Source organism: Microtus pennsylvanicus, chromosome 4 (genome assembly GCF_037038515.1).
Source record: "Microtus pennsylvanicus isolate mMicPen1 chromosome 4, mMicPen1.hap1, whole genome shotgun sequence".
Classification (NCBI taxonomy): Eukaryota; Metazoa; Chordata; class Mammalia; order Rodentia; family Cricetidae; genus Microtus; species Microtus pennsylvanicus.
In genome coordinates, this window is record NC_134582.1 from 126,193,217 (window position 1) to 126,219,716 (window position 26,500).

A 26,500-nucleotide genomic window follows, 5' to 3' on the forward strand; every position below is an offset into this window, starting at 1 on the left:
GAGCATGGACATAATTAAATAAAAGAACCAAAGAACATTTTTATCCTGAAAGTGGCCCCAGAAACCCCTGGAAAGCAAAGTGGAAGATTTTTATAATACTTTCCTAGTCTCACTGTGGAAAATGAACATGAGCTTAGTGGTTCTCTCTCTCTCTCTCTCTCTCTCTCTCTCTCTCTCTCTCTCTCTCTCTCTCACACACACACACACACACACACACACACACACAGTATTTATCTCACCATTCTGGAGGTCACCATTCTGTCCAGGTCTGAAGGGAAGGCTACATTTGTTGCTTCTTCCAGCTTCTACAGGTCACATGCATCCTTAGACCCATGGCCCCATCCTCTTCTCTCAACGCTAGCCTTCTCCACACGTCTCCTATGATCGGTCCTCTGCTCCCACAATCCCATTTCCACATCTTCGTCTGCTTCTCCTGCCTACTGCTTTCTTTGAGGAAGATCCTCAGGGTTACATTGGCCCCATTTGGATGACACAGGAAGATGCTCGCTCCATCTTAGGAGCCTTCATTATTGTACCTACAAAGTAGTGAACGCAAGGATCGTAGGCACGGACTAGGAAATCTTTGGAAGATCATTGTGCTCACAGCATCTCATGATGGAAGAAATAACTCAGATTATACCCCAGATAGTCCGGAGATCTTGACAGATTGTTTTTTTCAGTTATAAATCAATTATTTACCCAAGTATATTTCCTTACTTCCCTACTTCTTTCTCTTCCTCTCCCTCCTTCTCCTCTTTTTGTGGTTATTTGGAGATGCTTCATGAAACACAGGCAGCCATTTTAGTCCATATTAACATGCCCACAGATGTCACTTGTCTATTTTCTTCTCTCCTCTAAAAGGAGAGAATGACAAGACTCGTTTATCAACTTTTCCAAATGAAATGTATGAACATTTTTTAATAAAAATTTTGGCCATCATCACTATGGAACATTTACTGAACATATAAACACTCCAGAAAGAGAGCAAAGCACCAGCCGAGGGGCCGCCTCTTGCTCCTTCCACTTCTGACAGTGCAAAGGAGGATCTGACAGCCAAGAAAGCACTGAGCCAGTGAGTGATGAGCTGGTGTCGTTAGAAGCTGTGTGTGTCTATGGAGAAAGGACCGTCACAGGAATGGCATTTCTAGACAGGGTGGGATGGCTGGCCACATATTTGTCTGGGTATCCCAGCTTCTTGAATGCGCAGCCTCTCCTTAGCTTTAAGCTCTCTGTCGCCAGGTCTAAAATAACCGGGGACTGGCAGAGACCTAAACAGTCCCTTCCCAGACTGGCAGCGTTGTTATCCCATGCCCACCCTACCCCTGACCTCCACTTGTGGAATGTTTAATGTCGGTCCAACTTGTAAAGCCCGTTTAGCACAAGCACATCATCCTCTGGGCATGTCTGACAGTCGTGCCACGATGTGTCTTTTTTTATCACCCTCCTTTCTACAAGGTATCACAGAGAGCACGTGATGCTCAGCTGTGATTAATAGGACCCTTTTGCCACCGACTTCACGGGGTTCCAGCCTACTGAGAGAAACGTGTCTGCTGATAAATGTCTGATAAGAGCTGTGTTATATAAGCGTGTGCGCAGGCGTTCCAAGGCATATTATGACGACAGGGTGGTACTTTGCAAGGTTCAGTGGCATCAGCTGGGGTCTCTTGTCCAACTGACTGTGCTTCTGCTGTGAGAATTGCAAATCATGACAGGGCTGGAGCTTGTGTGCACAGGATGGAGATGACTTGCTAGCAGCGCGTGCCTTTCACCTGCCCGCCACTGGAATCTTCCAAGCTGTCCTTTTATTTTTATTTTTCATAGAAATTAATACAACTGAGTTTCTTATAGAATATAAAATTGGATACATTTTAAATCATTTTAGAGGTCCGAGGGGATAGCTTCCTCTGTAAAGCGGGTAAAGTGTTAGGTGTGCACACGTGAAGGCACCATGTGAAAAGCGTGAAGAGGCTCCTGTGCACGTTTGCAATCCTAGCCAGCCTAGGCTACATGACGAGCGCAGAACAGCCAAAGATCTGTCATAGAAACTAAGTGAACAGCACCTACCATAGGACACAGGGCAGAAGATTGTCTTCCTGCCTGCACCCCATGTGTGTGTACACTACCACAAACACACACACATCACACTCACACTTAAAATTAAAGAAAACTTGCAGTTTCTCAGAGGGAAGATGAGAGAACAGTTGTTGTCTGTGAGTCTGGGCAGTTACAGTTCTTTGGTCAGGAGTAGTTTAGCATTGTTAGATTGTACATCTGCAATTATAGATAAAATGAGCAAAGGATTCTGGGTTACTGAACTTCTAAATAAGAAAATATTTAAATCGTAAAAAAAATGCCATGTGTTTGATTGGATGACAAAGAATGCTGTCATCCCTTTAAGGTAAGACTTGCCTACTGGAAACGTTCCAAAGGAAATTTAATTGTGCACGCAGGGTATTATAGGGAATCTACACATAATGAAGTTTCAAAGAAATCATATACTGTATGCTGCTCATGGGGGCTCTGGGGTATTTCTTTGCTGGACTGCATTGTATAAACATGATGCTATCTCTGTGGTGATGCCATATTCCTGTTGACTGTTGAGATTTTCTGTCCCGCCTGGTCCTCGCAGCCATCAATCCTCAACATGTCCTTGGAGGAGCAGATGTTACACTGTACTGAATGCTAGACAACAGGAGGCTTTACATCTCTCGCCTCTTGGGTGGTACAGTAGATTCTAAAAATTATGTCTGTATTCTAGGTTTTGTATTATTTTAAGACATGGATATTAATCAAGGATATAGACAATGAAATGTATTAAAACCTTTACTTAATTAGAGGCTAAGTAATCAAAAATAATTAATTGCCTTTTTATTGCTTCTGGAAATAGGGTTTGGGGTCTAGGGAGAGGGCTGTGTGAGCAAATCCCAAGCATCCGTGTAATAGTCAATGATGGCTACAGGTACCTATAACATCCAGTACTGAGGAACAGAGACAGGAGAATGCTGCCTGGCTGAAATAGCTATTTCTGGCCTTTATGATTGAAAACATTCTAAAAATGGGGTGCTAGAGAAGTGGCTCACGTTAAAGCTTATTATACTTTTGAAAAGGACCCCAAATCAATTTCCAGCACCTGTGTAGGATAGCTCGCAACCACCTATAACTCCAGCTTCTTTGAATAATAATCCCTTTTCTGGCAAGCTTCAGGGTCAGTGAGAGACCCTGTGAATGCCAATAAGACAGAGAGTAATAGAGGAAGGCACATGACATCCTTGTCTGCCCTCCTCATGTTCACACATGGGCAAATGCACACACATTTACACGTGTACACACCCACATACCACACACCCACACAAATAAATACACAATGAAACAGGATCCAGCTATGTATCTTGGGCTAGCCTTGAACATGCAGTCCTCCTGCCTCACCTGCATAAACACTGACATGGCACGTGTATGCTGCCACACCTAGGTTTTCATCCCGTTTTAAATGCTTCTTTTGAGTGAAAGACCCAATAATAAGGAAAATGAAGAGATAAGAGTTTGCAAAAAAAAAAGCAAGATAATTTCGTGGTTCTGTCCAGGGTCACAGTTGGAGACAGTGTTTTCCTGGGGAGCAGTAGATAAAGTCGCTTGTTTAAATTATTTATCCAATAGAAGCTTGGTCCCAGGAGTCTGGGGTGCAGCCCTGTGGCCTTTTGACTCATCCTTCCCATCTTCTGGAACTCACCTATCCAAACAAAGTGACTAGCCTGTAAGCTCTAGGAGCCTTCCTGTCTCTGCATCCCAAGTGCTAAGATTATAGGCACACACTGTCATGAACAATTTGTTTTTTATTTTTTACCTAACTACTAAGGATTCAAACTCTAATCCCCATGCTTACATAGCTGACACTTTACCAACCAGGCCATCTTTGGTACCATTTTGTCATCTTTCTCTTCTCAGGATGGTGTCTCTTTTCTCTGCCTGCTTTCTCAGTCTTTGCAGGCGGGCATCCTGGGTAGCATTAGAACAGAACATTCTAACATTATACTTTGAAGCATGAATCAGAAGTAACTGCCCTTTAAATACAGCAACAAATTAACCTAAGTTCCAGAAGGGAGGTCAGTAGACTTATTTCCCTGATGCAGGGTATCTCTCACACAGAGACACAAGGGAGGGTAAATTACTTGCTCAAGGCCACACAGCAAGTTACCAAGCGGCATGGGAGCAATTACACATATAGAAAGATCTTAATTATTTGAGCTCTGGGATTTCAGAAATGTCATGATAGCCAAGGCACCCGACAGCTACTCCGCAGTCCCAGTTGTTGCCATATCAACCACCATGAGGTTGGGAAGTAACTGTTACAAACAAGGAGTTGGCAGGAGCAGAATGTAGGATTTACAAGAGTCCCAAGTCACCGCTGTGCTCATGTAGAGGGCTGCAAGGACTTAACTCCACAGCCTTGGCCTACTGCAGAGTTCTCAGAACAAATCCAGCCTAGCAATGGTACCCCTCCTGATGTCTAAAATCAGCGAGAGTCATTTGGAGCTGTTTGCCACGAGAGTAATGAGTGTGGATAAAAACTTCAAAACCAGTTTTAACAGGAACTACAAAGGAAATGTGTTTTTAAGGTGATTCTTTAAGAACAGAGAAAGTCTAAGAGAAAAAAATTCATTTGGGAGCCAAAAGGAATTTGAGGCCATTTCAGAAGGTTATTACTTGGGGCCAGAGGCCATATTTTGTAGTACGGGGACACAATGGGAGCTGAAAGATAGATTGTAAAGGGCCAAATACAATAAGATTGAGTTCTGAGAATAAGAACTGTAGCATGTTACTGGGCGTTCTATGATGGATCACCTGACCAGTTCAATAGTGCTGACATGACGACTCTGATGTAATGTCCCAAACCACTTAGCTTTGATATTGTAAGTAGCCTGACCACATAGTGAGATACCTAAAGTAACATGATTTTTCTTTCTCTGGTATTGCTCTAAAGTAGATCCTCTTCATCAAAGCCACAGACACAGGGCAGGCTAAAAGACATATAGAAATTCCTCTAGCATAGAGACTTGGCGGGCTCAGCCTACATCAGCATCTTTCAATCCTATCAGTTAGTCTCATCATAAGCAATAGATCAAAAAGGCCTGACTGAACATGGACCACATATGATTAACTACAAAGAGTAATCTACTGTGATAAAACATAAAGTGTGCTACATTAGAACAGGAAAGTGTTCTGGAAACAGGCAGCCTGTGACACAGAATGTCTTAAGCGGCACCAAGCCAGTTCACAAACTTACTCCGTATTGCAAGCCTGCTTGTCACCCAGCGATGATGGATGCACTGGAAATCTAATACGGTTTCATTCTCTGTCTGTAACCAGGAAAATATCTGGCTACCTAGAAACCCAAAGCTGTATTTCAGGAAGGAATTTCTCCTACACTGGGCACTCCTATGGTTTCTAAGACAGATTTTGAAGTAGAACAGTAATAAGATCTGATTGTTGAGTGAGAATTGAATGTGCTAATTGCCATACACCTGGAACTCTTGGAAGGATGTCACATTACGTCATAATGAGAGTCCAGATGTGTCTTCATTTTACAAATGAGACACTATGATACAAACATGAGGTAATCTGCTATATAACGTCACATGGCTGATGGGCAACAGAACACAAATTTAAATGCTGGCATCTGGAATCCCCAGCCTATATTATCAGTGTTGCTTACTGAGTTTCTTCATGGACTTACCTCATAAGAATATTTTCTCTGGAAAAAGATATATATTAGTTATGTTGATGTGAATTTGACAGTGTTATCCACCCTCAATTTTTTGTCTTATTTTAAACTAAACACTATCTAGTTCAAGAAAATTCTGGAAGAATTTCTTCTTCTGAAGAATGTAACAAAAACTAGATTTTCTTTCCTGTGTCATTAAACAGCCAAAAATAATGAAAAAATATTAAATACATTCTATAAGTATATTAAATATATTTTTGAAAAAGGAACTAATTTGTAAAGCATTGAACAGCGGATAATGAAAGACAATAATCCTTCTGAGAGAGAGAGAGAGAGAGAGAGAGAGGATATAAATGAAATAGTCTATAAATAGTCCATACTTAAGTATTTTTTCAAATATTTGATTTAGAATCTACTATATTTCTATAGTACATATTTTTATAGTATAAAACAATAATTTGACATGTCGCTTTTGTCTGAGTTTCTAAGATATGGCTCAGTATAGGAAGATGAGGGGAGAAGGTTGGGAGTAGTGGATTCTGAGATGAGGAGGCAAACTGAAAATTTAAGAATAAGATGATCAGAATTAGCAGGAGAATGCCGGAGATCTGAGAGCAGTGCAGAATAAAAATAACAGACATCTGAAGAATAATCATCTTCAGTCCTCACTTTCACACTCATCAATCCATGCGTATGAAGAAAGCCATCTGAAAAGATGAGAAGTGACACTCACCAGTACTGACACAGAGCTGAGAGTAGTACCTGATGGGAACGCCTCAGCATTCACAAGACAATGAGTACAGTAGTACAGAAAGGGTCTTGCTTCAGCAATGGGGATAACAAGTCATAAATTGAGCAAGACCCACTATATGCTGCCTGCAAGACAAGCACAGCAAACATTAAATTATAATATAATTAATATATTATATATATAATATAATTAATATAGTAATATAAATTTAACAGTAAAATGAAATACATTTACTTCTCTGAGTACAGTTACATTTCCAAAAGTGTGTGATCCTCCAGATTCTTAGAACATATTTGGAAATAGGACTTATGGAGATGAAATTAGTTATGAGGAAGCTATAAAAGATCAAGATGGCTCCTATACATAATGTGGTTTTATAGGAAGAGGAGAAGAGATAGGCACAGTTACCCATAGAGAAAGACCTGTGACAACAGTAATAGAGAGGATGGAGTGGTGTAGATTCAAGCCAAATGATGTCAAAATGTGTTGAACAACACCAAAAGGTAGGAAGGGGTTCTTCCTCACTGCCGCCAGATATTGGTGTGGCCATACCAATGCTTTAAACTCAGGCTTATGGTTTCCTTAAGTATGAGAGAAGACATTTCTGTTGTTTAAGCTATCTATTTTCTGGTAATTAATTATAGCAGCCCTGGGAGGTTGGCACAGAGTTTAGTACTGGAAAGCTGTGGTACTAAACAAACACGTGACAGTGTGGAAGTGACTTTGGAACTATGCACAGGCTAGAAGAATTTTTAGGTGCCTGATGGTACCTAAGATATCCTTAAAGAGATTGTTGGCGGAAATTTGAATGCTAAAGATGGGTCTGGTAAGGGCTTAGGAGGAAGTGAAGGCCATGGTAGAAATCTTTTATCATTTTGGAAAATGTTTATGTCATTCTGAACAGAATAGTGATAGAAATATAAACATTTCAAATGCTCCTGGCGAACTTTCAGCAAAATAACAACAAAACAAACAAACAACAGAGAAAAAAACAACAACAACAAAGAAAGCATGTTCTTAGACCCTGAAGAAAAGAAAGGTAATTCTTGTTAGAAAGTAATAGGAGACTTTGCTGAGCTGCGTGTAATGTTTTGGGGGAAGATAGAAAAATAAGTAATAAGGAATATTTGGTTAAACATGGAGACCTAGTGTAGTGTCTCCATGTTGCTTATAGTAAATGGAGAGGAGGGAGTTACATGGAGGAGGGAACTGGAAAACAAACAAGGACATGTTATGGTGGCAGGGCCAAGGGTGTAACTGGACAGACATTCCTTAAGAGGTTAGCTTAGGACTTTTTGGTCCAACCATCTTTATAGAAGCCAGGAATAAAGACAGGTTATGTGAAAGAATCCTTGATAAATCCTCTTCCGTAATTACATGGATCCCTGACATGCGCAAATGAGCAAGATTTTCAGAAAGTATTCTGTGTACAGAAACATTGGCAGGTTGTGCAGAAGAGATGAGAGACAGGATGAGAAGAAAGAAGCCCTCCAGACTCTATGATTCTTCAGGCAGAAAACAGTCTGATAAAACTGTTCAACACCCAACAGTCTCTATTTGTCAAGGAAAAGAAAGGATGGCTTCAAAGGCCAAGATGCTAGGGCAGAGACTAAATGGACCCCAGAAACAGGACCATAGTGTTCTACACAGACACAGAGCAGGGACTGGCTCAATCTCCAGGGTTTCAGAGGGTAGGTCTAGCTAGCTACAGGGGATTATTATGAGATCTTGAAACTAGACGGAAAGTTTCCTGTTAGGTTGTAACTGACTGTAGGCAAGTGATCCCTGAATTTATTATTGTCTTTTGGGATGGGAGTGTCTGCCATTAGCCAGCCTCACTATGGCACTCAGTACTCAGATGTACACAAATCATCTTCTAGTGTCAGAGGTGGACAGGAAATGTCCCAATGAGATCATTCTCAGAATCATACCCACATCAGATTACATGACTTCTGTAGTGACACTGGCTGCTTTCCAGAGCCATGGCCATGTTGATAGCTTAACCCTGAAATTCTTTTTGTTAGAACTGGGAGAGACCTAGGCACTCTATTATCCTAAGCCATGGATTTTTCTGGTTTTCTGTGCTATATGTATGTGTGTGTGTGTGTGTGTGTGTGTGTGTGTGTGTGTGTATATGAAACAAACAAATTAATCAGAAGGAAATTGAAGAGGCTCTTCTCATAGCAGACAGAGTGGATGTCAGGGCAGAGCCTATCAGCAGGAATAAAGAGAGTCCTTTGGCAATTCATCAGTGTATGCAAGGACATAGTAATCCTATAATTTTGTCCATCTAACAACAAAGATTCGAATAAACTGATAGAAAGGAACAAACCCAGAACAGAGGGAGATTTCAACAGTTCTCTCTTCACAATTGATAGAACAAATAGACAAAAATACCAGCAAAAATGTAAAACATTTGAATGGAACTTGAAAGAGCTTGACCTAATTTATATTCGGCAACATTACACCCGTCAACAGAATATACATTACCCACTAGTATATGTAGGCCACTTAGCAAAAGAGATCATACTGTGAGCCATGATACATGTCTGAATAAATCAGAAAATGTTCAAATGCTTCAAAATACATAAATGGCAAGATAATTAATTAGATACTAATAACAGGAAATCTCCAAATATCTAAAACTAAAATGTGTGTGTTTTTTAGTTATATTAATTTAAATTGTGTGTGTGTGTGTGTGCTTAAGTGCAGATACCTACAAATGCCGTGCAGGCCATCCGATGCCCTAGATGAGGAGTTTTAGGTGGTTCTATGCCACCCAATGTGAGTGCTAAAAACCAAACTCGGGTCCTCTGAAAGAGCAGTGCTCTATCTTGGCCACTGACCCTTCTTTTCTATCATGCCTTAACAGATCAAATAAATCAAATGGGAATTAAAACGTATTTTTAACTCAGTGACAAGAGAGATACAGCTTATCAAAATGTATACTGTACTCCTACAGCTCTAATCCTCTATATTAAAACAAAGAAATATCCCAGATTGCTGACTTCAGTTTCCAATTAAGAAACTTAAATAAATAAACAAAAGAGCTAATTAAACATAAAATGAGAGGACGAAAGGAAATAATAAAGACCACAGTGGGATGGGAAACAGAAAATCAATGAAACAAAAGGCTACTTCTTGGAGAAGATCAATAAAATTGGAAAAACTCTAGGGAGGCTGGTTTGGGAGAAAAAGAGAAAACAATTTATTAATATTAAAAATGAAAGATTGTTAATGATCCCACAGGTATGAGGAGGCTAAACTGAATATCATAAGAAACTTTATGTCAATAAATTTGACAGTTTTAATTAGGGATCACTAAGCCCTTTTACAGGAAGCCCCCCAATAAATATTTTAGGTTTTGGGTGTTGCATATTGTCTGTGTCACATTTTTTTCAACCTTTAAAATTATTTTTAAAAATAATCCTTGGCTTTTAGATATTAGATTTTCCTGACTTAGACAATATGAGCCAAATTATTGAGAGGAAACTGCACAAATCTCATTTAATAAAACATAGATAATTTGAATGGCTCTATGTTAATATGAAGTTGAGCCTGAAAATTTGTCACAAAGGGAACTGCAGTATACTTCACTTCACTGGCAAGTTCTTTCAGATGAGGCAAGAATAGTACCACAGTCCCTCATAGAGACTTTAATTGTAAAGAATCTTTCCCGACTCATTCTATGAGACCAGCATCACCCTTTGCTGACAAAAACACAAGGAAAGAAAAGTGTAAGATCGTCCGCCGTTGGGAACATGGATATACAAATTCCAAACAAATGTTTAGCAAATTGTGACTAATTATCAAATAAAAAAATCATCATGACCATATGAAATTTATGTGACAAACTCAGACTGGGAATAACAGCTAAAATAAATTTGTATAACTCACTGTATCAAACAAAAGAGAAAACTCATAGGTTCATCTCAAAACATGGAAAAGAAGATTCAAGAAATACCATATACATTCTTGATTCAAACCATGAACAAATCAGGAAGAGAAGGAAGTGTTCTCAATCAAAAACCTCTCCAGTTTAGTAAGAGAAAACTATATTCCTGGTATCCAGTTAAATAATGAAAGGCTGAATAGCTTTCTCCTAAGATCAGACACAAGACAGTGATGCCTGTTTTCTTTCTGTTTACTCAACACGTTGCTAGGAACTGTGGCCAGTACAATCAAAATAATGTAATACAAAATGCTTGCATTGAAATGGAAGAAACTAAACTGTCTTTTGTAGACAACATAGTTGTCTTTGTAGAGAATTTGACAGAATCCTAAAAAAAAAAGAGGTTGCTAAAACCAATACACTGTGTCAATTAGAAGGATACAAGATGTGTTTAAATACCTGTATTGCTAAATTACTGAACTAATTAAGGAATTAAGTTTTCTGGAATATGTATAACCTAACAGGTAAAATCCATACTAAAATTATAAAATACTGCGAAGATAAGTTGAAGAAATTTATATGTAGAAATGCTGGATGTAGGGGCCAGAAAATTCAGTTTTGTTGAGGCAGCAACTCTTTCCTTGTGGGTCTATGTTGGTGGAGACTGCTCGTACATTTCCTGGATGCCCATACCCAAAAAAATCCCACAGGAATTATATTAATTGAAATACTGGTCAATAGCTTAAGTGTATTTCTAGCTAATTTTTATATCTTAAATTAACCCATTTCTATTAATCTATCGCCATGTAGTTGTTGCCTACCAGTAAGGTTTTGTCCGGTGTCCAGCATCTGTCTCCTGCAGTAGCTACATGGCTTCTCCCTAACTCTGCCTACTCTCTCTCTCTATCTTTCTAGCCTGGCTATATTCTTTTAAGCAATTGGCCAAAAACAGCTTCTTTACTAACCAATGGCAATAAAACATATTTACCAACATACAGAGGGGAATTCCACAACAGGCCTATAAATTTAACAAAATAAGTTCAAATCAACTTATTAATCATAATCTCAGCAAAGTTTTGGGGTATAAATTGATTGAAGGACACATGGAAGCATGAAGGCTTTCAGATAACCAAGTAACTTCAACAAGACAGGATGAAGATGGAAATCCAATGCTGTGTTTTCAAGATTTATTCTCAAACTGAAGCAATCAAAACCATGTGGTACTGATGCAAACACAGACAAGTAGATCAAGGCAACAGATGTAAGAATCTGTACATGTAAGAAAACAACCCAACCAATACATGGATGACAGATTTACAACAATGGCGCTAAGGCAGCTCAGTGGGAAAACTAAGTTTTTCAACATACCCAGCTAGGAAATTGGATGTCTATATGCATACTTTGACCTTGCCCCATGTTAAGATGAACTTAAAAATGATCACAGACCGAAATGTTAAGCTTCAAATTACAAAGTCTGCAGAAGAAAACATAAAAGAAAATACTTTGTGATTTTTGCATCGGCAAAGTATACTACTCTTGTATGAATGTGTGTATGTGTTTGGTCTAAGTATTCATGTGTATAGTTGTACTTTTTGTGGGCGCCTGAGGTCAATATCAGGTGTCTTAATCAATCACTCTCCACCTTATTTTTGACAGTGTATCTGACTGAACTTGGAGCTCACAATTAGCTGGACTATATGGCCAGCAAGCCCTGGGATTCTTCTGTCCCTCTCCCCTACACTTAAGATTACAGACAGGTTTATGTGGGTGCTGGGGATCTGAATGGGGACCTCTTGTTTGCATAGCAAGTGCTTTATTCATTTATCGATCACCCCATCCCAGCAAAGAGTTTTAACACAACTCTAAAAGCATGAATCAAAATCTAGTATATTGGACTTCCTTAAAAAAATTTATCTTTGTGTATCAGCAATAAAGTGAAAAATAAGACAGAGTGTAAATCCAACGTAGGAGTTACTTTCAAAATATATACACAATCCCAAGCACTCATCAATAAGAAAATAAATTTAATATTTTAATTGGGTGGAAAATTTCAGTGAAGATAGACAAATATCACATAAAAACATTACAAGATTCTCAATATCATTAGCTAATTATATGTACTGTAGGCTAATATCACTTAACTATTTGGTGAATAGCTAAAATAAATTCTATTCCAAACCATTCTGAAAGAAAGCATTGGAACACCATCTAGTCATTACAGTACAGGTAGAAAGTAAAATGGTATGGTCTTTTAGGAAACAGTTGAACATTTCTTAGAAAGCTAAGCACACATATGCCATTTGCTGGTGTGTTTATTCAAATCTACCTGTGGAAAATCTTATTTCCCCTGAGTTCACAAGTAGGTTCCTGCTTCTCCAAGGAAATAATGCAATAACATTAATGAAAATGATCATGGCAGCTTTATTTGCAATGGTAAGAAACAGAAATAACTCACATTCTATGAAGAAGAGAAGAGGGACAACAACCTGGACTATATTCAAACAATGCAGTGATGCTCCATAGATGGGGGTGAACTCTAAAGGAATTCACTGAGCAAGAAAAGTCAGACTAAAAATGCACATGTCATTTGACTCCATGTATATGAAGTTCTGGACATGGAAGCTCAGGCACAGAAATAATCAGTGAAAGGAAAGAGATGGGAGGAGGAACTGTGATAGGGCAGAAGGAGAAATGTTTAAGAAGTGATACAGTTCACCATGGTGGAAGAGGGATGGAAACAGGAGCTTGAGCTGGTTGGTCACAGTGTGTCTGTGGTCAGGACACTATGAATGGTAATGTGCATGCCTTTCCTTGATGTGGGTCCTTGGTCTAATGATGCTGCCCACATTCAGGTAAGTCTCTTTTCTTTAGTTAAACCTCTCCATATAGAGGGCTATACGCAATGTATAGGAGACACTCAGCTCACTGTGCCCTTGCTGGGGCTTGTGAATGTTCTGGCCATGCCCACATGCCTGCAAACTCACTAGCAATGTGTTAGTACCTGGCCTAGCTAATGGCACAGCGAGCAAGAGCATCCTTGGTGTTGAGTGCCCCGTGATGCAGAACCAATGATAGGCACAAGGTACTGTGTGCTTCTAAGTAGAAGCCACCACTTCCTCAGGTTATTGCTGTCCAAATTCAAACTCAAATCTGCCCATGGAATAGCTTTTTCTATTTTCCAGTTAAGACATAAATAGCCTTTGGCTAAACTGTACTATCCTGTAAGATTCTTTATATTACCCATCATGCTTTGTAATTCTGCCTTATGGCAATGGAGTCTACATCATTCTTTTTAACCTCTCCACTGACTTCAGAATGGCCACAGTACAGTTGCTGTCACCATTTGCTTATCTTTGGACACATAGATTGTTTCTGTTAGAGACAGCTGCATGATCCAATGTCCATGGCCTCAAACACACTTTGGGATGATGAAAAACCAAAAATTTAGGGAATGTTTTACCTAATACCTCACTCTGCAGAGTACCATCTTACCTCTCCTTGGCTCTTAAAATTCTTAACGCATGTAGACCTTTAACTTAGGAAAAGAGTATTTCTGTGCCAAAGCAATAATGAAACACATGTTTATGGATTTCTATTTAAAGTTATAAATAAAACTTCTTATTTAGTTTCCTCTTACTTTGAATTTAAAATTCTTAGAGACTTTCAGATCATCTAACTTTTGGTGTCTCTTAAGAACACTGGCTGTTTTGCTTCTTTTTCTTGTTATACTCACATATCTTAGAATTTAATCTGCTTGGATTCTCACTCAATTCCTCTGAGCCTTGATTTTCTCATGTACGATGGGCACAATAATATTGTGAAGAACAAAAGGTAAGATGTGTAGCGAGTGCTAGGCAAGCTAATGAAAGCACAGCAAGTACGTAGTTCTTCGTGATGAAATACATAATGAATATTATGATGAGTTTGTGATTATAAACCTCATCCAGTTCTTTTTCGGGATTCGTAATATGAGTAACAGCAGTGTCTCAATAGATTAGCATCTTTTATACTAAAAGTTTGTCCTGTGGATTGGCTTGCTACCAGTTTACCCCATCACAGCTGTGTGTGCCTCCTTTAGCCTGATTGACCTCAGAGTGCCTCATTGTCAGCTATTATGTCATTGCAAGGTTATAAATGATCTTGAGAGAACATGTACCCCAATTGTTCATTCTCAGGGTGCATAAGCTTTGTCAAACCATCTTTTTTCCAGGCCTCTTAACTCAACTGGATAAGAAGTGAGATTATCCTTAATTTCCAGAGTCATATTGTCAAATTTTCTTTGATGTTCAAGTCAGCCATACAGATGATTAATAATCAGTTATTTTCAACCTTGATGGCAAAGACTTTAATAAAAAAAGAAGCCTCTTTCAGGGAACTGTACATGTTCAACTTACAGGACTCTTCGGAGCAGCCATTCTTAGTTGCCCATGTTGGTGGTAGAGATGTCCAAAGGTGATGATCAAGCCCTGACCTGGAATTTAACAAGTAACAGCAGAAATGATGTGGAGTTGAGCTGCAGTCAGGATTTATAGTGTTTCACTGTTCCCAGTTAAGTTCATATCGGCATGCATTCTGTGAGCCCCGAAACCAAAGGAAGCTCTGTCATAATCCTGGAACCTCTGGGCTTTGCACTACATACACAGCAAATAAAGAGGACAGTGTCTTACAATATGTGAAATAAAGAACATGGCTGCCTACAAAACATAGCTGTTCCCAAAATCTTTGTCAGGAAAATATTCTCTTTAAATTACCTTTAGTTTCAAAGACATGTATACAATATACATTCATACATTTATTTGTTCTTACATACATATGCACAAACATACACACATACATATGCACAAACATACACATACACATCATATATTTACACACATACATACATAGTGCACATGGACACACATACATAACACACACACATGCACACATTTGTGTGCATGCACATATACAAGCAAACATTAGTTTAAAAAAATTTACCTTGCAACAAGCACTAGATATTTAAATACTGAAACCTTTCATTTGTACTAGTAATTCATATACAGCTATATGGGGTGAAAAAGGTTAATGATGGAATTTTTTAAAGTATGTTCCATTGACTATAAATGGCAGATCTGACAGTTAAAATGAAAATTGTTCCAGAGGAAACTTTAGTCAAACTAATTATTTGAGACGTTATAAGGATGTATAATTATATTCTTCACCTTTTAAAAAAAAGTTTTATTACAAATGTGCTTTTAAAGAACAAGTAGAGAAATAAAAGCTGTAATTGTTCTTAATTATAGCTAACTGTAATTGCACTCAATTGCAATATACTGAATATCACCAATGCCTAAAGAAATCCTGGCACGAGGCAGTGCGCCCACGTTCATGAGATGAGGTATAGTTTTATGAATATTCTCTTATCTATAATTTAGCTCTTTTGCTGTTGATTCTGTTTCGGTTTGTTTTATTCTATTTCTTTATTTTAGTGATTGTAGAGACATAATTGTCATCTTTGAATGAGCTGAAGGTTGTAGATTTCATCTGGGGTTGGTTCAAATTTCCCATTGCTGCAGAGCAGGACATAATGGAGATGGTTCAATGAGCGACTTGGACATGACCCACTGTTGCTGACACACTGAATGCAGGCATTTGAATTTCCAGAGGTAATATGAATACTGAATGTAATGTGCCCAACAGAGGCTCTAAGAAGCAACATGGAAATTCGGAGGCTCGAAAATGACATTAACTGTCCCCCTGCTAATGATGCTTAGAATAATGTTGTTTCAAATAGGTAAAATTATCTTATTCATGAAAGGATCCCCACTCCTTTCTGTCTCCCCCCCCCCCCCCCGCTTCCTCACCCTTCACTCACACAGATGCCTTGTATTCTGAATATTCACAAAGGCTGGCCCTTGGTCCCTTGGGCTACGTGAACCTGTTGGCACCGCCTCCCCAATGCTCCTCTGCAAAATGAGCACTGATGGGAACATCTTCTCCCCTTATGACTATAGGAAGATTGATCTAAAATTAATACTGCAGTATAAAAAAGATATTAGCTTTAAGATCTTATTTTTATTATTGTATATTGTGTGTCCACGTGTTTGTGTGTTCACAGGAAAATTGATCTAAAATTAATACTGCAGTATAAAAAAGATATTAGCTTTAAGATCTTATTTTTATTATTGTATATTGTGTGTCCACGTGTTTGTGTGTTCATAAGCATGTGGCATTGCATGCTTGAGGAGGTCAGAGGACATCTTTGTGGAGTCATTTCTCCCTTCTACCTTTACCTGGGTTCTGGGCTAGAACTCAGGCCAAGAGGTTTGCATAGCAAATGCCTATGCCTGCTGAACCATCTCACTGACTCAAGAAATGGCCTTTTTGCCTTTAGGAAAACAGAATATTGTGTTGATGCAAGAGCAACTTCTCTGAAAAAAATTAAACAAGAAACAAGCAGAAAGTTTCTGTTGTTGCATCAAAACAACCTTCATCTCTTTTCTTTTCTGTGGTTGGCTTCTAAGAGCTCTCTGCCCTGATTCAGAGTTTGTTGTGATATCATTTCTGGTGCATTTTTAAAGAAGGGGAAAAAAATAACAACCCACCTTTGAGCCCTCTGGGGAACTAACCCTGTACCAGAGGATACTGCAGCTCCTCCAGCCCCTGGTGGTGAGGGTCTGTCCCTTCTGTCACAGTTTTGAGTGGAGGCCAGAAGACCCATGGGGACTCCACCCCAGCTGTGTTCTTCAACGACTTCACAGTGTAGGGCAAAGCTAATCTAGAACATTCCATAAAAAGCGGGAGGCGATGCAGCACATCTCTTCATTGCTTTCATCACATCACTCCATCCCAGAAATCCTTAGTCTGGTGCCTTTCCCCGCCTCCCACTCTCTGTGCCCCCCACCCTCAGCAGGCTCTACCACACAGAAGTGCTGGTGGCTCCCACCTTGACTTTAGACTCTTCTTCAAGACAGGGACTTTTACAATTTAGAGTCTTCAGAAAATGAGCATGTCTAAGATAAAACATCCTTCCCTGGAGAAGTGGAAACTGCTCTGCCATCATAACTTTGTTGGTGTTTATTCTGCTAATCAAATCTTTCAAGATTTCTTTCACCAAAACTGCCCTCCACAGAAGGAGTTCAGTGGGTTGGAGATACGGATCAGTGGTAGAGTCCTTGTCTAAGATATGCAGACTCTCAGTTCAATCCCCTAGCATGTACTCTCAAGAGCACATGCGAACACACACACACACAAACATACACACATTCACAAACATACGCATATACATACCACACATTCACAAAACACACGCATACACATACCACACATTCACAAAACACACATGCAAACAAACACACACCACGCACATAGACACACACACAAACATACATATACACCACAGACACAAACACACTCACACACACAAACATACACATACCACACACATAGACACACACACACAAAGATACAAATACACCACAGACACAATCACACACACAATGTGATCAGTGGAATGATATGGATAAAAATCCCTCCAGCCATTTAATTATTTACATTTATCTGTCCACTTGTCTAGATATTTGTGACTATGTCTTCCCCAACAGATACGAGAGCCATTAAAAACCCTGTCTCCCCCTCTCTTCTCCTCCCTCCCTCCTTCTTTCCCCCCTTTCTCCCTCCCTCCAATTCTTCCTCCCTTCCTTCCATTGCTTTTGTCCATTGCTTTTGACACAGCAGTAACAGAAGAAACTAATCCCCAGCCTTTCATGTGATTTGTCTGGATTTTGTATGGGGGGCTTTTTGTTTCCTTTTCATCTCTGAGAGGACAAGTTGGTAAAAGAAACGTAATACACCATTTCCGGGCTCGGTAACTGTCCTCCAGGGCTGGTAACATTTGCTATTGCTGAAGTCTATGTAAGTGAGTTTTAATGAGCAGGAATTATGACAGACGGCCTATTCAGGTACTTAACTATATCACATTATCTAACTATGGTAGTAGAATCTCAGAATATCATGAGCACAATGATTAATACACAGAGCCAAGGATATGTGGGGGCCTCCTCCACCTCGTAGTGCCACTGGCAGTGGCAGAGACAGACTCATCTTCCTAGGAGGATTCATGAGCCAGGTGACATGATGGCATTTGTGAAAGAAATGAAAATGAAAGCCCTTAATACTGCCTCAAAGTGATGGAAGGGATAGCAGTGCCATTTAAACAGTGGCCTCTCTTGTGGACCAGTCAGGCCAGACGGGCTCTTTGCTGTGCTGAGGAAGAGAAACCTCCCACAATGGGATTTGCAAGGCACTTGAGCACAAGGACACGAATAATAGCAGGCATTTTTGGCCATGTCATGTAAAGAATACTAGCATATTATGAATAAGTCTTGAGCCAAGTAAAATCTTAAACAACATCTCTGAAGATGAAAACTGGACAGAACAAGAATTAGATTTCATTTTTCTTAATGGCCTTGGCCCTTCTGGCCATCTGAGCACACGCCTGTCTACTCTCATAGCAACCCGCTAGCTCTAACCCCTGCCATCCTGTTCCTCATGTGTCCTGAGAGATTTGACAGAAGTCCAATCTTTCATGATGAGAACTCTCAATGGGACAGAACCGGGAGCCTGACCGGATATGGATCAGATAGTTCAATCCCAAAAGTGTACTGGGTAACATAAAGAGAGATGCTATCCCACAGCTGTTTGCTTTTAAGCCAAGAGGCGGCATAGAAAGTTCCACCCCACCCCACCTCATGCCCTGGCAAAGCTGTAGAAACGCGGAGGCCAGAAACATGGCTATGAATGTAGCTGGCTCACTGTGCATTTGCTAACACTCAGGAGAGGATTGGCAAGGCCACCAATGTGAGGTATCTCTTGGGGAAGCTTAAGTGACTAGCTGAGTTCATCACAGGGTCTGGTCTCCTCTTGTCTCCATCAGCATTATGAATGTGCACACCAGTCAACCTATAGGTTTTTGTTTGTTCCTGAATATGCATACCTCCCACTGTCTGCTTGGGGTGGGGGATTACTCCAAGAAGAGTTCCTTAAAGAAGGAAGGAAATGGGCTCCTGCAGCAGAAAGAGATTAGCATAGGTAACAAGCCTGGGGTAGAAAAGTCTGCATTTAAGGCATTCCCATATCCCGTGAGTTATGTCTTCAAAGAGGTGTATAAGGACCTCCTTATACAAAGCAGTAGCTCCCCACGCTGTGCCAATTTTTACTTTCTAGTTCCTGGCCACACATCTTTCTTCTTATTGACATCTGCTCTGTAAAATTATAATAAATATTTGAGCTTTTCCTCTTTCTTTCCTGTCTAGAATAGAAAGTCTTCATTAGTAAAATCTGTTGTTTGCTTTTTGTGAGACAGGGCCTCAGCATGACTTCTGTGTTACTGAGGATGCCCTTGAACTTTTGATATACCTGCCTTCACTTCCTGGGAGTTCAGGTTATAGGCCTGTACCATCATGCCTGGATTTATGTGATACTTGGCCTAGAATCAAGGCTTCTTTCATGCTGACTCAGTACTCAACTAACTGAGCTGCGTCTTTAACCCATGTTATTCACTGTGATAGCACATAACCAAGAATAAATGTAGTCATATATGATTTCATGAGATAGAGTATGCTATGCTGTGTTGTCCATATACTGAGCTGCACAATACCACCATGATTTCAAGTGTCAACCTTACAATCACAAAACCTGGGTTTGTTTCCTATTCTCAATATAAAACTGATAAGCAATATTTTCCTATCTCATCTTTTGTCCTGGGTGTCCCATAGTTCATAATGACCCCTATTTCATTAATCCTATACTAAGTTAGTGTGAATAAACCCCTGCTTTAAATGAGCATCTGGTTAATTCTATAAAATACCAGTATTTATTGTAATGAATCTTTCTGTGTCCAGCCAGGTCCCAAATAATGACCAGAGACTTCTTATTAATTATGAAAGTTCAGCTTTAGCTTAGGATTGTTTCTAATTATTTCTTGCAACATAAATTAATCCATTTCTATTTATATACATGCTCTCACCTGGCTCATGGCTTTTCCTTCTCCTCTTGCATGTACTGCTTCCTAAGAAATGCCTCCTTTCTTATTCCCAGAGCTCTCTCTGTCCAGATTCCCACCTATACATCCTGCCTGGCTTTTGGCCATTTAGTTTTTTGTTAAACCAATCACAACAATATAACCTTACACAGTATAATCAAATATCTCACAATAGTTCTCCCTTTTTGTCTAAATAAAGAAAATGGTTTTAATTCTAGCATAGTAAAACCATATACAATAAGAACCATTATCAGGTAAGAATTATATTTACAATGTCCAATTCATTTGTATTAGGCAATTTCAGAGAAAATATTCTATTAACTATCCTATCTTGATGAGTCCAAAGTTTTATACCTAAGCCATTTTTTTTTATCAAACTCTATATGGAGGTTATTCAATGCCCATCATCCTCTTTTGAAGTAAATTGGTACTTCCAGGAGCAGAAGTGTCTTACTGCCATGAAAAGCTTTATGTTATTAGGACAGTTTAAATACCATATTCTGTAGGTCTTTGAAGTGTTTGAAGATCACCCATCTGTCTGAAATATATTTTATATGGCATGAAAACATACATAATATGACTATAAGTTTGATTGTTGCAGATGACTAACTTTTAATATGTATTTCTTTATTATCCTAAATAGCTTTCAAGGTCCAAACTTTACATTACATTTTTAAATGAGCTGCATAGGTACAATACCTTAAATGTGAATAGAAAGATATATACAGTATAACAAAATAACCTGAAATTTGTATTAATATATAAAAATCCACACAAATATAAAATATTTGAAACTAGTAGTTGAATTTTTTAGTTCAAAAGTAGATTCAATAATCTACCTTTTTATAGTATCACTTTTATATCCCCTTTTTTCTTTACAGAGTGAGATCCCTGAATCTAATCTCCTTTGTTCAGTAACAAACAGTAACCCTTAACTAAGCCCCATAAATAATAACAAACATCCATAACCATCAAATAACCTAAACTACCCACCCCACCTCTTAGAAATGTAGGTATCATGTTCTCTCGATTTATTCCTGTTTTTTGTGGGTTATGAAATCTTTAGGGAACCCTAAGAAAATTGAGAAAATTGGTCATGTTATGGAAAAACTAGCTTTATCATTTGTTATCCAGATTCTGTGTAATGGGAAAGTGTAGGGCTTCTCTAAAATCCTGGCTGGAGTAGTGCATGAGTCTGGACCATCTCAGCTAGTAACTTTGAATTGTTCTGGGTACAGAATTTGGAGGAAACTGTAACAGTGGCATCCTTAGAAGTTGGATCACCTGAGCTAACTTACCTGTCTTTATTGGTATCTGGTCTTTTTTTTCTGAAAACACAAACTTTTAAAGGTAGCATTAACACAGGCATGTAATGTGCAGTGGGCACAGGTCAGCTAAAGATGTTATTTTGTTTTATATTTGAGCAGGTAAAAGGAATCCATTAACTTTATAAGTGTGTTTGGATTGCATAACCTAACTGTAATATTTATGAAAGGGTGGCATAAGAATTATCCTGTCTCATCCAGTCTCAGAGCTGTTCCTGTGCAGAATGATCAGCTTACATGTCACCTATCCTGTAGCCTTTCTTGGCTTTCTATCTTATGTCTGTAGCCAAGATCCCCAAAAGCATCCCCACCCCTTGTTTAAATCTGATCTCGATTGATTGACTTTGAAGGCATCCATAGCATTTCGTTTTCTGTAGAAACAAAAGCATAACCTCTCCCCAAATGCCAAACATTGTCTGACTTCCATTTTGAAGCCAAGATATCCCTAAAGTGTATTCAGCAGTCCCTTCCACAGTACAATATGTCTCTCAGCAGCTGTCATTGTTCATTAGCATTCGAACGATTCAGTCAGCAAAACACCATACAGGATCCAGATGCCCTGTGTATTTCCCATCTTTACATGGCCTTTTTGCATTATTATTCTCTCTCTTGAAGGATTTTACTCTATTATTTTTAAAAAAATATTTTTGCTATGACTATCTATACCCATTTTCTTTCTTCAGTGTCTAAGCACATTTTTAAATATACTGTACCTTTTTAGACATTTTTTTTGTGTGTCTGGACATGAGTTTGCCAATCATCTGTAGAATTCTCTGACTGCTTAGCTTAGCCCATGGCACTGGCAGCTGGCTCCAGCCTGCAGGCAACAACCAGTAGCTGCACTTCTGTTTACCACCAAGCACCACCTGCCTGAGAGACTGCAAAACTATGAAGCTACATCCAGCACCTTGTCCAGAACTTTTCTTAGCTTTCTCAGGCCCTATGCTTGGATATTCAAGCCCCATGTTGGGCACCATATGTAGCAACTTTTTTCTGTATTGTTAGCTCCCAAATAATGACACAGAGACTTATTATTAATTATGGAAGATTTTCTTTAGCTTAGGCTTGTCCTACTAGCTCATATAACTTAAATTCACTTATTTATTTTAATCTACATTCTGTTGCATGATTCATTACCTTATCTCTCCTTGCTGCTCATGCTGCTTCATCCATATCTGGCTGACGACTCCACCTTTCTTTTACCCCAAGTCCTCTCTGAAAACAGATGTCCTACATAACCTCTTTCTGCTTAACTATTTAGCTCTTTATTAAACCAATCATATATCTTCATATGGTGTAAAGGAATATTCCACAACAATGTATGACCAGTTACATGTATGTGTGTGCACAACAGTAGGTTTTACTATGTAATAAATGCTTATGGGTGTGCATATGTATATGTGTACCCATCTTAGGCACATCAGTGAAAGCTGAGGAAGCTCAAAAGGTAACCAAAATAAAGAGAAAATAAAAATAGATGCATGATCAGAGGGAAAGCAGAACAAGCACCGAGGAGTGTTTCTGGTTTTTGATGAACAGAAAAGAAACTTGAATGTCTAGATTTTTCTCAATTTCCTAGAGCTAAGGGTCACCTTGTAATAAAAAGTGACCTGCCCTGAATCAATGTACAGTTTGATAGTCGTGCCTTTAAGCTAGATTCTTGGTTCTCCATTATTTGGAAGCAGATCCGATTTAAAAGGGTCTCAGTTTGTATCAAGTTGAATGAGTTAGAAGGAACAGAGGAGGGGAAGGAAGAAAATTAATGTTAAAAGGAATGAGGGAGGAAGGGAGAAAGGGAGGGAGGAAAAAGAGAAGGCAAAAAGTTAAGGAAGAAGGAGGGAAGGAAAGATATCTATTTGATGATCATGCTTTCACTATTATTTAATTACAATATAAAAAAACCTTACTAAAATCTAGGACCAGAATAGGCAATAACAACTATATTTTCCTACTTTAAAAAAGCAAATCCTTGTATTTTTTGGAAAACTCAAAGTCCGTTGGAAGACAAACACCACGTTGGCCACATTCACATGGGGGTTCATGTTCTCCACTATATGGTTGTCAGCTGATTTAAGAAATGGGCAAGCTGCTGAGATATCTACTGAGCTCTGGCTTCGGCACACCCTAAGATAGAGCTGTTTGCACAGGTGAGGAAAGGACAGGAATGGGAGATCGTGAGGACGCATGGTTCTTCAGACAGCTGCTAAGGGCTGGCACCGCTGCTAAAGTGCTACATATTTAACATTGACAGGAAGTTTTTCCTTTAAAGGAATGCAAAATACGTGTAAAAACGTGTAACACACCAGCAACCCCTGTCTGCTGCTGAAACGTGTCTGTTTCTTCTCATTCCCCTACCCATCTTGTTGAAATTGGAACTCCACAGGGCCCTCCTGTCTCTTCCTGTTTATCAATAACCTAAGAGCAAAAGGTAGAAGCATTATTCTATCCTATGTGCAGAGGGCCGCATGAGGTCAAGGGCATGGCCTAGGTTGCACAGCCCAAGAGGAGCATCCACCACCTACCCAGCTTGTTCTGCTTCTGAGCCCTCGGGAGGGTGCCTTTCCTTGGAGTCCGCGATTCCACTTTGTCATTCCTTTCACTTCTGATGTCATTCAATTTTAAACATTTGCCTTCTCGGAGAAATCAAAGCAACTTGGAAATGAAAAGAAAGTAAAGGAAGTTGGTGTGATTCTATTCCAGATATTGCCCTGACTATAGCCATTTCTACGCATGAGCTGAAGAGACTTAGGTTACTGCCAGGTAGAAAGCATGACAAGCTTCAGGTACAGCCACAGAGTTTTAGTGTCTTCAGAGTCCTAGAAGCCAAGTATTCAAATTTGTATCTGAGATGTGGTGCCTGACCTTAAAAAGCTTGCTTTTTGTGAGAGTTTGTGTTGACTCTGAATTTGACAGGATCTGGGGTCACCTCTAGGATACAAGGCCTCCAGTCACATCTGTGAGGGATTATTGAAATGAGGTCAGCCTCTGGAAATGCCTGAGAGGGATGCTCTAGCATAGGTAGTTGAGGTGAGAAGACCAATCAAAGGAAAGAGGTACCATTCCCTAGGCTTGGGCCCTGGACTTCACAAAGAAGTGCATTCTTTGCTCTCTGCTCCCCAGTGGGGGATGCAGCTTGACCAGCAGCCGTGATGTACCCTCCAACTCTAAACTGAAATATACCTTTCCTTCCTTGAATTGATTTGGTCAGATATTTTTATCACAGCAATGGGAAATGAAACTAAGACAGCTTTAACAGAGGGATATCAGAAAGATATGATACAAAATGTATCACTTTGCATATTAACTTTACTAGGATATAAACTCTTAAGAGGAGAATCAGATCTACAATTGCCTTGATGAAACATGTGTATGAAATGCTCAGTGTGTTTAATGAGTGACTGTAAGAGAAAGGAGATGATGATACTATACTAGTGACAGGCATTGAACTTCTGTAGTTTACAGCAAAACCCGTGATGTCTGTAATACCTTTACGTTCCCCCAGTAGAGCTATGGAGGAGAAATAATGCATAGTATCATCTCCTAAATTTACATCTCTCAAAAATTTATCTACAAAAGTCATAAATTCAAGGAAATGTATAAATAGTTGAGATGATTTGTTAGCAATAGTAAATGCTCTAAACCTGAAAAAAAATACCTGTTTTAGAAGTCTGGGCTTTTCCTGATTTGCTGATCTCAAAAATGCTAAGTAGTTCATCATTGGAGCTTCATACAATGGTTCTGTTGTGATTGGCCAGCTTGTTTGTTTTTGAGACAGGGTCTTAAACTCTGGGATCACAGGCCTGTACTACCACACCTAGCTTGATTTATCTGTTTAAATCCTTGAGGTACCAAATGGACTTTTCAGACATGTGATAAAAGACATTTCTTACCCAGCATTTGTTTTGTTTTGTTTTTCTGGCAAAGGCAGGGCTAGAACCTCTCTTTGAGTAGATAAATCTACTGCGTAGGCTTCTATTTTGACTTGTACACATAAATCTATCCATAAGTCATGATTTGGAATTTCTAGCTCATTGGGTTTTTTTTTGCTTGTTTGTTTTTTTTTATAGAAAAGCAAGAACTTGAAGACACTTATAAGACTCACATCCTTTCCTCAATGTTTAGAATTTTATTGTCCATAGATCTAATCCCACATAACTTTTCTTAAGTTCTGAATTTCGTCTTTCCAAAGAGTCCAATTTAGTTCTTGGAGCAATAAGAACATTCTTTACAGTTACATTCCATCAGTTCTACATCATGATTAGTTAAGTGTAAACTGGATAATGGTATTACTATTCTCAGTGGGTAGGGGAAGCAGTACCCTCTGTAAGCATGGAAACTTAAGTAGGAGGAGCCAAAGCAAGACTGGGATTATTGTGAAGGCTCAGCCATCTGTCTTCCATGGCACTGGAGAATGTTGCTCATCCAGTGAGCATTTGATTTTTTTTTGTTTGTTTTTGTTTTTTTGGTTTTTCGAGACAGGGTTTCTCTGTGGTTTTGGAGCCTGTCCTGGAACTAGCTCTTGTAGACCAGGATGGTCTCGAACTCACAGAGATCCGCCACCTGCCTCTGCCTCCCAAGTGCTGGGATTAAAGGCGTGTGCCACCACCGCCCGGCCCTCCAGTGAGCATTTGAAACAGAGGCGAATCTTGAGTATTTCTTTCGTTCTGTCAGCATCATTACTAGTGAAGGCAGTTTTGTTCCTGGAGGGCATTCAGCAATGTCCAAAGCTACTTTGGGTAGTTGTAACAGAGTAGAAGACTGGTGGATATTTCTGATGTTTAGTGAATGGAGG

The 26,500-nt window shown here is 39.2% G+C and overlaps 1 protein-coding gene across 8 annotated transcripts in view; it reads left to right on the forward strand.

Annotated features, from left to right (window-relative positions):
- The window catches only part of Celf2 (CUGBP Elav-like family member 2), an 829,031-nt gene that overhangs the window by 386,124 nt on the left and 416,407 nt on the right, over positions 1-26,500 (forward strand). The window lies entirely within an intron of this gene.